General features: G+C 41.4%; 1 long non-coding RNA gene across 2 annotated transcripts; it reads right to left on the bottom strand.

Moving 5' to 3' along the window:
* Window positions 1-682: 682 nt before the first annotated feature.
* On the bottom strand, window positions 683-1,280 carry LOC139062468 (uncharacterized). 2 transcript variants are annotated; one of them, XR_011516012.1, is made up of 3 exons: window positions 1,164-1,280; window positions 888-958; window positions 683-784 (listed from the first exon to the last, which is right to left on the bottom strand). It is a non-coding gene; the product is annotated as an uncharacterized lncRNA (long non-coding RNA). The 2 variants fall into 2 exon arrangements; XR_011516011.1 differs by having other exon boundaries at window positions 690-827; window positions 925-958.
* Window positions 1,281-14,795: the final 13,515 nt, after the last annotated feature.

The following is a 14,795-nucleotide window of genomic DNA, read 5'->3' as shown; positions in this document are numbered from 1 at the left end:
TGCTTAACAGTTAATCTAACCTGTTAAAGCAGGAAAATCCACTGAAACATGCTGGATAGCAGCTCTCCGGTAGCTCTGGGCTCAAGTTACATTCTGCTGCATAAAGTTATGAAAATGCCCCATGAGAAAATTATTCTGTAATGTGTTCAGCTCACTAAAACTGCCCTGGTTTATTTATTTACTGATAACAGCTGCTCTCTTGGTTCTAGGTCCTCTGGTGTCTGCAGCTGGTCTCTGGTGTCTGCAGGTGGTCTCCTCTGCTGGTGTCGTCAGGATCAGGAACTTCCAGAAGAATGTGCCTTTCAATGACTCTTTCCCCCTTATTTGTTATATTAATTAAATAAATCTCATTTTATAATTATATATTTCCTGTTTTTGTTCATGTCCATAAATACTTAAACATGCTTGAAATTAAAACGAGCTTTTAACAGTGAGGTGCTAGTTTAATTCATCACAATAGAGCAAGTTAAACATGCATTGTGATAATTCAATTAATGTAATTTATAAATATCCATTAAAATATCAAAACTGGAATCTATATGAGATATTTGGCAGCACAAAAAACTTGTCAAACACAATATTTATTATAATAGTAGGCAGACAGGAGACAGAGCTGATGGAGGTTCTCAGTCATCGAAGGATGGCTGAAGGCTTTCCAAGAACAGGAGATGTGGTGTTGTCTCTTCTCTCTCTATTCTGCCAGATGAGCTGATAGGTTACAGGTGTGTGAGGATATCCTCATGCTGTCATAACCAGATGACAGGTGTGTGAGGACATCCTCATGCTGTCATAACCAGATGACAGGAGTTATCAGGTGATCAGCCAGGCTAATGAGATGCAGAAAGAAAACAAATTCAGGACAGTGTACAATATGTGGTGTTGCTCACCTTATGTGCTCTTATAGAGTTATTAACGTGTGCCTGCCTCATGGTGTAGAGTCCATATTTTGCTGAGTGTCCTGCAATAATGCAGGTTATTAGTTAATTTACTTTTGATAGCAAAAACAAAATATTTGATGTAAAAGTTGTTTTCCAGGTGAATCAGCTCACACGTCACCACCAAGTGTCACGGGGGCAGAATCAGTAGCCTCCGTCATGATGTAATCACATACTTATTTAATTGTTAATATCTTAAAAATTCTGAAATGTTTTAATTTTTTTTACCTTGAACAGTTCACTGAGCTTGCACTGTCACTGAGGTGGAAGCTGGAATCAACAGCAGACACCTCACATCTTGGTCTTTTCAGGGGGTGTGGCCGCTGCTCTGGGACCTTCTGGAAGATGAATTTTCATCATGGTCCCCGTGGGTCACCAGACACACTGCGGCTGTGAACTCCATTCTGGCTGGCTATGTAAAAACAAAGAAGCAGCACATTTATAAATGTTTAAAAGAGCATAAAATCACGTGTAACAATAATCTGTAAAACAAATTAAAACTAGAAGGTAATAATAAAATGTTTACATAGAAGATTATTAAAAATAATTCACCTTTGCTACGCCGGTAAAGCTTCACATCAGCCTGGACAAGTGCATTCTTGCAGCTAAATCAGTCTGACAGCCAGTGTCTTGGGTAGATTTAGCCTGAAAAAAATATATAAGCACATTGTTGTTGGGAGTTTATAAAGTCAGATAATATACAAAAGAAACTGTCCCATATAGGCGCTTTATAACATTCCTAGTGTGTGATCATTATAACGTAAAAGTCAGTCACATATGATGTGGAGAGCCTGAAATGCGACCTCCTGAACAGAATTCCTCACAGAACCTGTTCACAAGCTGGATTTCACGCTGTAATGCTGTCTGTCAAGTGCTGCGTCAGTTAGAGACACTTGCAGAATTGCCGACTGACTAGCTAAAGGAAGTGAACCACGTCTCTCAGACTTTGCATTTAGGTAGGGAATTGTCTTTAGAAGATGTTAAAACGTTTATTTAGCTTACTCACCTCAGACTGGAGCCCGCCATGGTGGGGGAGCAGAGTCGGTGGGCTGCATCTAAATTGTGGAAGAGCCACGGTGGGCAGCCTCCCTCTTCAAACGGAGACGTGCAGAATCGCGGGTAAAATGCCCACAGAGTCACCGCAAGCATACTACACTACACCTACTCACCAATACTAAGACGATATGGAGCACTAAACCCGAAATACTTTCCCAATTACACTAACAGCCAAACACTAACTAAACTACAATATCCAACAGCCAAATCTAACACAAATAAGTATTTATAACACTAAAAGATGCTAAGACTAGGATATGCTAATGCTATATGCTAATGCTGAACTACCGCTGACCTCCTACACTCACATGCAAATCCAACTCCCACTCGCCGCAGGGCGTGGCCGAGACGCTCGTTGCTTTTATAACTTTGGCACGGAGCTGCTACGTAGTACTCTACTGGTTTACGTAGTACTTTACTCTTTAGCCATTGGCTAAAATTTATTCAAAATGACTCAAATTCTATGTTTTCAGCTGAAGGTGGCGCATTACTGTGGTTTTTAGACAGAATTTTTAATTTTTAAAGAAAATGCACCAAAATGCTAAAATAAAGAATGCACACATTTAAAACACTATTAAGACACTCATTTATACAGTTCATCAGCAAAAAAAAAGTTAATTTAGACGTTACTTGCTCTTTAATGTTTTTTTTTTATATTTTATGTGTTTCTTCCATGATGTAACGCTGGACTGCCAATCACAGCGCTCTATCGGTTTGATGGGCCAATCACAGTGCTCCATTAGACAGGTGGGTAGGATGTTGCTGTAACTAAATTAAACTAAGATGATAACAGCTTGGTAGTGGTCCAATCACAGTGCTCTATTAGTTTGGTGGGCCAATCACAGCACTTGTTCTGTTAATAAATTAAACCTGAATTTGAAAATGAAAAAAAAAATACTTTCTTTATGTCATGGTCTGTCTTGTCTCCCCAGTTTCTGTTCAGTCCTGTGTCCATGCTAATTGCTCCAACCTGCCTCTCGTCTCCCAACCACTCAAGGTCCCAGCTCCTCGTGTATTTGGACCCCGTCAGTCCTCAGTCCTGTGTGTCTTGTCTGTTCATTGTTTCTGTGTCTGCGTGCTTCTTCATTAAAAACTCTTAAATGTCCTCACCAGCCTGCCTGTTTCATTTCACCTGCGTGTGGATCCTCACCACAGCAGCACCGTGACACGTTATTGATCTGAAACCTTTTAGTGACTCAAAATCAAAAAGATATTACATTCAAAAGAAGTTAATACATTTACAGGTAAGAAATGAAAAAGAATCATGAGTTGAGTCACTGGATTTGGTGCTTTAATGTAGCGAGTTGTTCTGATGTGATTATTACACAATGTTATTATTGGCTAAAATTGGTGAAACAGATGGAAAATAACTCCCGAATAGATTATTCCAAACAAACCAAAGTCTGCTTAAACCATTTTCACCTCTGCATGCAAACATGCCTGGGCCAGAATCCATATCCACGGATTTAAACTAATGAATTATGTTTAATACTTCAGAGACAACATGATTTAAAAATGCTGAACACCTTTTCATGTCAGACTTTGCACACGTCTGTGTTTGAGACACTTTTTGAAATGGAAGTAGTTACTGGAGAAATGAACACATTATTTCCACATAATTTCAGTTTGCAGAGGTAATAAACCATTGTCACGTTATTGTGAAACAAGGCTATAATTACCATAAACAAACAAAAACCTTCTGAGAGAAACAACAACTATATTAAAGGTATTTTGTGGAACGTGTCTCCTGGCGAGATCGTACTGGTGGTGAGAAGGGTTTGGAGGACTCTGGGGACAGAACAGATATCTGAGAATGAAAACCACAGCAAGTGCCTTAGAAATGTTCAAAATCTATTTTATTAGTGATTAAAATGTAACGGAGAAATGCAACAGGTGGAACTCTAAAGTGAGGATGTGCAACACCTGGATCGTTTATGAGGAGCACATCCCTGTTCCACCTTTGTGAATAAAGATGAGTCATGACTGGAGATATAGTGCACCAGTTAGCCTTTTAAGCAGAACAGAGATGGTTGAGTGAGACCGGTGTTGTGTCAATAAGTGTCCCTCCTCCTGTGTCAGTCTATCACACATGAAACCCTCTCTCCTTTCTCTCCTTTAGTTGGTTAATCGAGTTGTATTAAAACTATCTTGTATTAACACATCTTAGTCAGTCCAAGGTTATAGCAACAGTGGGTCAAGGTGTGGACGATTACTTCATAATGACATCTGAAACATAATCTGATTCAATAATGAGGAGAAAAGCTCAAATATTGAATATTTCTGTTGACTCACATCTAAAGTTGGTGTGAATTTGCAGAAATCAGAACAGTTTCCTTTTGTTTGTGCTGTTTAAAACATGATCTGTTGTGAGTGGGTTTTCAGGAAGTGTGTGCTTCAGTGGCTTCTGTTCATCTTATGAGATACAAGAAGATACTGATGGAGCAGCAGCAGAAAAAAAAATTCCTGCTGCTCATCCATATTCCATTTATCTTCTCCGTGGCCACCTGTTAACCTCTCTCTGAGATCCAGCAGTGTCTTTCTGCCTCACTGACCCCGCGGATGTCTCTGGAGATGGGATCTCTGATGCGGACCTCGTTCATATTTACAGAACTGCATTGAGACAGGAAGGAGTGAAGCGAGAGTGGTGAAGGCAAGGGTGACAAAATGTTCTGTTTCCACATGGGAGGAACTTTGAAGGTAAAGCAGATGATCATTTTCTTCCGGGTGGATCATCTGAACCATTGGTCCGCATAACTGTCAATAATTTTGGTGAACCAGTCACGCAAGGCCTTCGTTGTACATGCTTGTTCCTGGGTAGTTTTCACTTGCTGCACATTCTGTTTATGTAGATCAATAGCCTTCTTTCCTCGCCGTTCTCACCAAGTTATTTTGAAAATGGCTGAGAGTCGCGAGAGATTAAGGGTGTGTCCGAATCCACAGGAAGGATGCTTAAGAGTACGGGTCCTCTCCGGTCTAGCATGGCCGGGTCCTTTAAGACCGCTAAAACCGGAACCCAGCGGCTCTGAATTCGGACAGTCTAGCCTTCACCTCTACGGTGGCCCGTAGGTCCCATCACAGCCGTGGCGGCAGCTACACGCAAAGGTAAAATGCTAAAGCTAGTGAAAATTGAGCAGGAATATTAAGGAGCTACAGCAGCTTCATGTCCATCAGCAGCGTTTGTTCACAACCGTTTTCAGGTAAAGTAACTTAAATTCTCTGTAGTTTTCCCTGCTGCTTTTCTTTAAACTGAACAGAACCAGTGTACTGCAGGTTATATGTTTTGTTTTACATTTTTCAATTAAAAAAACCCTCTTTTTTAATCTATTACAAGTCAGCATGCACTGTGCTGCGCATCTGCCTCTGTGCTGGTGAAGTTGTGGGTCTGGAGGATGAGCGTGAGGAAGATGTGTGTGGAGGTCAGCGGTGCTCTGTCCTGGAGGAGGTACCAGCAGACCACCACTACTGTTAACAGGCAAGTCATTCACAGAGATGTAACAGCCTTCGTCTGAGCCAGCCCAGCAGGCCCTGTAGATGGACGATGGAGTAGACAGTGAGAGGAAGCGTCCCAAACCTCTCTCTGCAGACCGTCCTGTATGATGTTCCTCTGACCAGAAACGTCCAGCACCGGGTCTGCTCCAGCCCTCCATCCACTTCTGGATCCTCCTGCAGCAGATCCAGCTGCACTGTTAAAGACTTCCTGCTCACTCAGTTTAAATAAGTGATCCAGGAAGAGTCACTCAGGTTAATCCTGCTTTAACCGTACATAACTGGTCCATACTGGCTTTGATCTGTAAATAAGTGTAACCTATTGTAAATAATCTTGTCTCCTTACCATCTTTTCATTTTCTGTTCATGTAACATGTTCAAAAACATCTGTAATAATAAAACTGGTGATAAAAGCAATGATCAGAAAGTTATTAGTATTTGTTTTAATAAATGTGTTCAAATATCAAACAGCTAAATAACATTAACTTGATGACAGTAGAAGGCCTCTCTCCCAGGATGACCAACAGGTAAAGCCTCTCCTGACCCTGGACACCTGCAGTCCTACAGAGAAAATCAGACCACAGGTGACAAAAAGGCAAAAAACACATTTTACATTTATCCACATGAGAAGATAAAAAATATATTCTTCACACAAACTTTTTACTTCATTAAAACGTGTCAGCTGTGTAAATCCCTGAATGTAAAACTACTTTTCACAGAAGAACTTCTGTGGTTGTGTGTAAACAGCTTCACTCTTCACCTCTAAGCTTCATAAAAACGCTTCTTTGCTCCGTTGTCCTTAAAACAAATGACAAGTTTCATTCGCTACACACACACACACACACACACACACACACACACGCAAACGGGAATAACTGGGACCTGCGATACAAACTTGTTCTGGCTGATTTCTGCCTAAAATGTAATTTAAAAAACAAATATACAAACAAAAAATGTCTACAAACTGAACCGCTTTAAGCTTTTAAGGTTTCTATGGCTTGCTTTTAACAAACTTACGTTTAAAACTTCGTAGCTCTCCCCATTTTCTCTGCCTTTTGAAAATCCACCGCCGGCACGCAAAGCATGCTGGGATAGCCTTGTTCTGTGAGGATACAACAGACTCGTCCTCGAAATGTGGGCGGAGCGAGGACACATTTGAGGACGTGAGAATGAGTATTCTTGGAATTAGGACAGTACTCGTCGTTGCGCTGTGACGTCACCGCACTCTTACAAGCATCCCTCCCGTGGATTCGGACACACCCAAAGTGTCTTCGAAGTCTACGATAAGAAGAGAAAGGCTTCTGAAGTGAGAATTATGACCAGAGCTTTTGAGGAGTCTCTTTTCAACAATGATGAAGGTTGGGCTCCCCAACTGTCTGTCGCCGGTTTTCTGCTCAACAGGTAAGCTTAAGTTTGGCGTGCTATTTGGAGAAATTCATGCCAGATTACTGCTAGAAGTTAGCTGCAAGGCCGACGTGCTAAACAGAACATGCACGAGGATAACTGTGCTTTCTCTCTCAGGCATCTTTTTTTTTTTTTTTTCAAAAAATGGAGAGGATGGTTCTTTCCTGAAATTCAGAAACATCTCCACATTGCATTTAAGTGAGAGCAAATATGATTACAGTTTACACGAATGAGATATATGCCATCTGCTACAAGTTGTCTCAGTAAGTATAAAATAACACAGCTAAATTAACAGCTCCTTCATATTTTCAGACACTTTCTCACGTTTATTGAGCAAATGACTCCGTCTAAAAGTTTAAACAAATCTCCCACGTTTGAAATAAATTAATTGTGTAAGATCCCCCACGAAAAAAGGTTGAGAGGTCTCTAATTAAAAGGGAATTCATAGTTGGAATTCATTCTGAATATTTAGGTTTTATTCTAAATGTTTTGACATAACTGTTAGATCTAATTCGATATTTTGATAGAACTTCATATAAAAGATTTAATTCTATACATCCATCCATTTTCTGAGCCCGTGGGGGGGGGGGTCAATGGGCAATCAGGCGGGGTACGCCCTGGACAGAGAGCCAGTCCATCGCAGGGCAACACAGAGACACACAGGACAAACAATCATGCACACACACACACCTAAGGACAATTTAGACAGACTAATCAACCTAACAGTCATGTTTTTGGACTGTGGGAGGAAGCCGGAGCACCCAGAGAATCCACGCCTGCACATGGAGAACATGCAAACTCCATGCAGAAAGATCCCAGGCTGGGAAGCGAACCCAGGACCTCCTTGCTGCAAGGCAACAGCTCTAACCGCTGCGCCACTGTGCAGCCTTTATTCTAAACATTAAGCTTTAAATTATTATATTTGATTTTGTTCATCTGTTTATTTACATGTGATCATGAGCATTTATTAAAGTTATTATTAGAAGTTTAATGTTATAGAAAAAAGATGTTCATTTTTTTATGTTTTACTTTCCAAAAAATGCCCATACTGTAGTATCAAAGCTGCTTGACTTTAAAAGTTGACTTTTATGCCATTGGTTAATATTATGTGTACTATGTTGAGTATTTTATTGCAGTTCACTAAAAAGTGTGGTGAAATAGGAAATTACATACATAAACCACATATTCTTTTAGCTGCTAAATGTAAAATAATCTGTCAAAGAAGCACTAATCCATCATGGCGCTGATCACTCCGGCCTGGCAAAGCCTTGGTGAGTGTTGGTTATCAACTCGATGAATTGGGTTTGTCATACAATTTATAAAAGCAAAATAAGTATTAGTAACAACCGAGTGGCCCGAGTTTCTGCAGATTTAAACAGTCTAATGGTTTTTTAAAGAAAACGAGGTAACAAGATTAGGATGGAGAAAGACCCAAGTGGAGCAAGGAAAGAACAGGAAAGAGAAGACTGAAAGTAGAGTGATGAGAGGAAAATAAGAACACTGACAGAAAAAGAAAAACAAATCCACACTGTGCTGGAGGGTGAAATAGGAATGTCAAAAACAAACAAAAAAAGAGGAAAAAAGAAAGACAGAACAGGAGAAACTGAGTATAGACAGAAAGAAGGGAGAGCGGTGAATACCTAATGGAGAGTAGTGGAGTCTATTGATCCGGTCGGCAGCGCAGGCTGTTTCGTTTGGTCATTCAATTATTCAGTCATTTGGCTGATGTTGTTTCCCCTGCAAGGCGTGGTGCTGGACTCAGGCCTCCCATGCTGAGCCACTCTGAAAACCATGACAGGCTGTGGGAGAGAGATAGAGCTGCACACGGAAGCAGACTGGAAACATGGCTGGCTCTGCTAGGTTTAGCTGTGTCATTTTACACCCATTCCCTAAAAGCTCCAATTCAGTTGCTGGCACATTTCTTTTCTTCAGACATTTTCAGTTTTGTCTCATATTTTCTGACTTTTTACATTAACAATACTGTAGAGAGACCATACGTCAGTGGTGAGCTGAAAAAGTGCTTTGCTCAGAATCCAGTTGTGACTAAGAGCTTTCTGGTCCTGGCTCTGAAACTCGAGCATTAACATTAATACATAGTGATTTAGAGCTGAAAAGTGCATAAAAGTATGTAAAACCCGAAAAAGGAATACTTCACAGCTGGGTCAAAAAATTTCTCCAAACAATTTCATAAAACCAAGACCAAAAATGAACAGAAAACATGGAAATGTTCTGCTATGAACCCACGTGAGTCATGGATGATGTCCTTGATCGTCCTTCTTTATAAGCAGCATAACCACCATTCCAACGGTATCCCAGCATGTGTGTTTCCTTTTTCCTGGAAAATGACTCACACTTTGCCTTTAGCTGGGTTGTTTCTTCTCATTGTCGGGAACTGCTGGGATTAAACATGAAGATTTGTCAAAAAGAACTAAGTTGCATCATTGTGTAAAGCATCTCAGCAGTCTTGGTCTTACCTGAAATGGAATTACGTTCAAAATACTTGTTAAAGTTTTTCTTGTTACGAACTTTCAAACTCTCTAGACATTAGAGGTGCACAGTTATGTATTCACTCTGTTCACAGTGCAACTGTTTACCCAGAACAAGTTGCTTATTTAGAGTTTTCCATAGCAGTCTTGCCATACCTCAGCTTCTGATAGAAAATAGACGGTGGAACTCTAGGATTAGAAAAGCCTGACAGATCTACGTCACACTGTCACTTAACATTTATGGACTCACTCATCTTGAGTCACAATGGGGAAGGCTGTTGTGAGTTTAGCATCCAGGAGACAGCAAAAAACGTCTCAGCTAGTAGAAGCTAACCATTAGCATTAGCATCTCCACCGCACAGCAGAACTCCTGCAGTCTTGTGTTATTTGTTAGCCAATCAAAGGCGAGATGTCTAAATATCAGGAAATAACACTCCAAAGTGACTTTTTCTCCTGGCAGAATTCTCCATGCTGAAACCGGTCCACCGGAGCTTTTTTTCCTCAGAGTACGACTAACATGGCGTTAATTCCTACTGCAAACCACTGCCAATGGATTGAAAAAAACGAGGGAATTATGCCAACATGGGCCGATAATAATAGTAGGCCAATGATAATGGGCATCTCTGTTTCATCACAGTCCAACGAGATGAATTCACTTATTAAAACCCTGTTTTAGACAAAGGAGATGCCAGTGAGTCCAAATGCTAGTCCAGCCACAGCTCCATGGTACAGCATATTTAGACATTTGAGATAATACCTTGTCAAATAAATCTAGCTTGTTAACCTGTTATAAAAACAAGTGGAGAACTTCAGTCATAATGGTAAAACTTAACTTCCCGTATGTGGCTTCTTTTAATTTTCCCATATGACCTTGAAGACCGGTCGTTTTAGTATTTAGCTTGCTTCTGTTGTCATTTGCCATTAGATTCACATTAGGCCAGGGAGATTTGTGGACTGACCTCTCATCAAATCATTTACTTCAATGAATCAATTTAGCCTGACACATGCAGTATATTAATCATCCGACTTGGCTGTACTAATGGCTCAATCAGAGGCTGAGGAAGGAGGGAGAGAATTAGGACTTACAGAGGCTGCTAATAGGAAAATGCTATCCTTAAGTAACCTGTAGCCTGTTTGGTTCACTCATATCTACTAGACAGAATTTGTCCTCATTTGCAACCTGAACTGCGAATAAGTGAGAGAAAGTGGGAATCGTATCGCAATTTCTCTCTAGGGTATCTGACAAGTGAAATAATGTGGTAGTGGCCTATCCAGTGTGTCTGAAAATACAAATGTGTAAAAAGTACAGTATATATATATATATATATATATATATATATATATATATATATATATATATATATAAACAACTGTGGACCAGTTTTATATTTGTTTTCACAGTTCTCATAAAGGTACCAGCTCTTCTCAACATGGAGAAACAGTGGCTCTTTTCTGATTCACTCCAAAATGTTAAAGCGCCACCTTATCATAGCCTGGCTACCTGAAGAAGAAAACATTTTTTTTTTCAATTCAATTCAAGTTTATTTATAAAGCGCCAAATCACGACAAGAGTCGTCTCAAGGTACTTCACATCGTAAACATTCCAATACAGGTCAATTCATTAAGCCAATCAGTAAGACGTTTCCTATATAAGGAAGAAGAAGAAGAAGAAGAAGAAGAAGAAGAAGAAGAAGAGATCATTTATATAGCACCTCTCAAGATAAAATCACCAGGCGCTTCACAAAAACAAAAGATATAGAAATATATAAAAGAATTTAGAAAATGATTAAAAATATATTTAAATTAGCAAAAAATAGACAATTGTGATTAAAAATGTAAAGAGAGAGAGTGAATAGGAAAGACGGAAATCAGTGGATCCTGAGGGAGGTAGAGCAGGGAGAGCAGAACAAGGAGAGGGTGATGAAGGTCACACCAAAACCAGCTTGAACAAGTGAGATTTTTAAAGGAGTCCACTGATCTCAGGCTCAGGGGGAGAGAGTTCCAGATTCTGGGGGCCACAGTAGCAAATGATCTGTCACCTTTGGTCTTTAGCCTGGTGCGCATTGTGATTTCATAGTAAATATTCTATTTAGTAAGAGATAAACTTTATTGTATTTATCCTAGTGAATCTATAAATAAATGAGTAAACTAGTAGTAGCACATTCAATGTCAAAGAAAGTATAAAGTTATTATCAGGAGAGGGAGAATGTTTTAGTGATTAGCAGCAGTGTGCTAGACGATGCCCCCCTCCATGAGGCCACCACAGCTCAGCAGAACATCGTTGTAGCTTCTTCTGGGGAGAAAAATACAGAAAAAATAAAGTTAACAGCTGAAATAGCAGGAAATAATACAGTTAAAGAGCAGATTGTAGAAGAAAGTAGTAGAGTGTGAAAAGTGGTCAGTGTGTCCTCCAGCAGTCTAAGCCTATAGCAGCATAACTACAGAGATAACTCTGGATAACCTAGCCTTTTAGATGGAGGCATGTTGGAGTCAGAGCAAGGGAGAACCGTCTTTACCGACTGTACACTCCACCTCCCTCTACTCCCCTACTTGTCCAGATCTAGGCGAACATCAGTACATCAGATTTTAACCATAAAACTATCAAATAAAAATGTTTTAAGCCTAGTCTTAAAAGTAGACAAGGCCTCACAGACAAGCTGGGAGTTGGTTCCACAAGAGAGGAAGCTGATAGCTAAAAGATCTGCCTCCCATCCTATTTTTAGATATTATGGGAACCACCAGTAAACCTGCAGTCTGAGAGTGAAGTGCTCGGAAACATATGGAAGAATCAGGTCACTGATGTATGATGGAGCTTGATTATTAAGACATTTATATGAGAGAAGATGGATCTTAAAATCTATTCTGAATTTGACAGAAATGCCTCTTGTATCCTTGTTCTTTTGGTCATTACCCACAGCTCATGACATTAAGTAGGGATTGGGATGAAGATTACCCAGCAATTTAAGAGGTTTTCTTCTTCACGAAAAGGATCAGTGTAGCATCACCTGTTGATCTGTCACTCCCCTCTTCTCTCACTTGGGAACAATACCTCAAGATACCCATACACAGGGAATTGTAAAGTCTTGGCTTTGTTGGATCTTCCTATAGCTTTTGACGCTGTTATCTCCACACCTTAATTAACAGATTCTATGAGTCAGTTGGAATCTCTGGACTCGTTCAGATTGTACCTTTCAATGTCTGTATAAAACAAATCATGTCAGATTGTACTGATCTGATCTGTTGGATACCCCAAGGCTCTGTTTTGGAACCACTTCTGCCCAAGAGAGTGTATATATATAAATGTAAATGTATATATATATATATATATATATATATATATATATATATATATACATTTACATATATATATATATATATATACATTTACATATATATATATATATATATATATATATATATATATATATATATATATATATATATATATATATATATATATATATATATACATATATGTGCCCGGAACCTCAGTCCCTGGAGGGGTTGATCAAGCTGGCCATCTCCCTCGATAAGAGACACCGGGAGCTCCACGTACCTACTTCTGCACCGGCGATCAGATCAAGTCGAGTGGTGGAGGGCCGATCAGGGTCAGTAAGTCATTCCCCACCTGAGGTTCTCGCCCCGGAGGAACCCATGCAACTAGGGAAGACCAGACTCAGCCAGGAGGAGCGTGAACATCGCATGAGGTCTGGTCTTTGCATGTACTGATGGGGGTCTGGGCATTTTGCTAGAACTTGCCCGGTCCTGGTAAAAGGGGGTGCCCACCGGTAAAGTCGGGACTACTGGTGGGCAGTCAGAACTCTAAAGGGTCCCGTAGTGTCTTACCTTGCATGTTGTATGTTAATGCTAAACAGTTTCCTGTAGATGCATTATTGGACTCAGGATGTGAACAGTCTTTGATTGACACTGAATTGGTACGTCAGTGGGGAATTCCCACGACCCGGCTCTCCAGTCCACTCGCGGTGGCGGCTCTGGATGGACGCAGCCTTACCACCATCACGCATTGGACGGTTCCGGTAAGATTCAGGGTGTCGGGAAATCACTTGGAAGAAATAGAGTTCTTTGTTTTTCCCTCCCTGCAGACTGCGTTAGTACTAGGTCACCCTTGGCTCCTCCGCCACAATCCCCAGGTGAACTGGGAGACGGGAAGCGTGGAGGGGTGGAGCCCGAGATGCTCCCTGTCCTGCCTTGGAGTTGCTTCCCCTGACAGCAGCGTGTCCCGATCGCCGCCAGCAGAGAAGATAGACTTGTCCAACGTACCCCAGGAGTATCATGACCTCGCTCAGGTATTCAGTAAAGACAGAGCTACTTCTCTCCCTCCACACAGGCCCTTCGATTGTAGCATAGAACTGCTGCCTGGAGCCCCTCTTCCCAGCAGCCGTCTCTACCATCTCTCCAGACCTGAGCAGGAGAGCATGGAGACCTACATTCAGGAGTCTCTGGCCGCCGGACTCATTCGTCCCTCTTCCTCTCCCCTGGGCGCGGGATTCTTTTTTGTCCCGAAGAAGGAAGGCACCCCCAGACCTTGTATAGACTATAGAGGGCTTAATCAGATCACCATAAAGAATAAATACCCACTGCCTCTACTCAGTTCCACCTTCGAGCCTGTACAGAACGCGCGGGTGTTTAGCCGCCTGGATCTCCGAAACGCGTACCACTTGGTGCGCATCAGGCAAGGGGATGAGTGGAAGACTGCTTTTAAGACACCTATAGGACATTTTGAATATTTAGTTATGCCTTTTGGGTTAACTAACGCTCCTGCGGTGTTTCAGGCGCTTGTAAATTCTGTGTTGGGTGATTTCTTGGATAAGTTTGTGACTGTGTACTTAGATGACATTTAGATTTTTTTCTGAGGACTCTGCACAGCATGTGAAGCATGTTAGAGCAGTTCTCCAGCGGTTGTTGGAGAATCGCTTATATGTCAAAGCAGAGAAGTGCTTGTTTCATGTTTCTCAGGTCAAGTTTCTCGGGTTCATTGTGGAACACGGGAGACTCCGAGCGGATCCAGAGAAAGTCAGCGGGGTCACGGAGTGGCCTACTCCCTCATCACGGAAGCAGCTGCAGCGTTTCCTCGGTTTCACAAACTTTTACCGGCGCTTCATTAAAGGATACAGCCAGGTAGCTGCACCTCTGACTAACCTAACTTCTGTGAAACGCCCATTTGTCTGGTCCCCAGAAGCCGAGGCTGCTTTCCAGGAACTTAAGAGGCGCTTCACAGACGCTCCGGTACTCCACAGACCGGATCCCCAGAGACAGTTCGTGCTGGAGGTGGATGCATCTGACACCGGGGTGGGGGCAGTCCTATCACAGGTAGCACCCGTGGACAATAAGCTTCACCCCTGTGCATTTTTCTCCAGGCGGCTGTCCCCGACAGAGAGCCGTTATGACGTGGGAGACAGGGAGCTGC

This window comes from Nothobranchius furzeri, chromosome 13, assembly GCF_043380555.1.
Source record: "Nothobranchius furzeri strain GRZ-AD chromosome 13, NfurGRZ-RIMD1, whole genome shotgun sequence".
Classification (NCBI taxonomy): Eukaryota; Metazoa; Chordata; class Actinopteri; order Cyprinodontiformes; family Nothobranchiidae; genus Nothobranchius; species Nothobranchius furzeri.
Note: the sequence above shows the minus strand (reverse complement) of the source record. Positions and strands in the feature narration are given on the sequence as shown.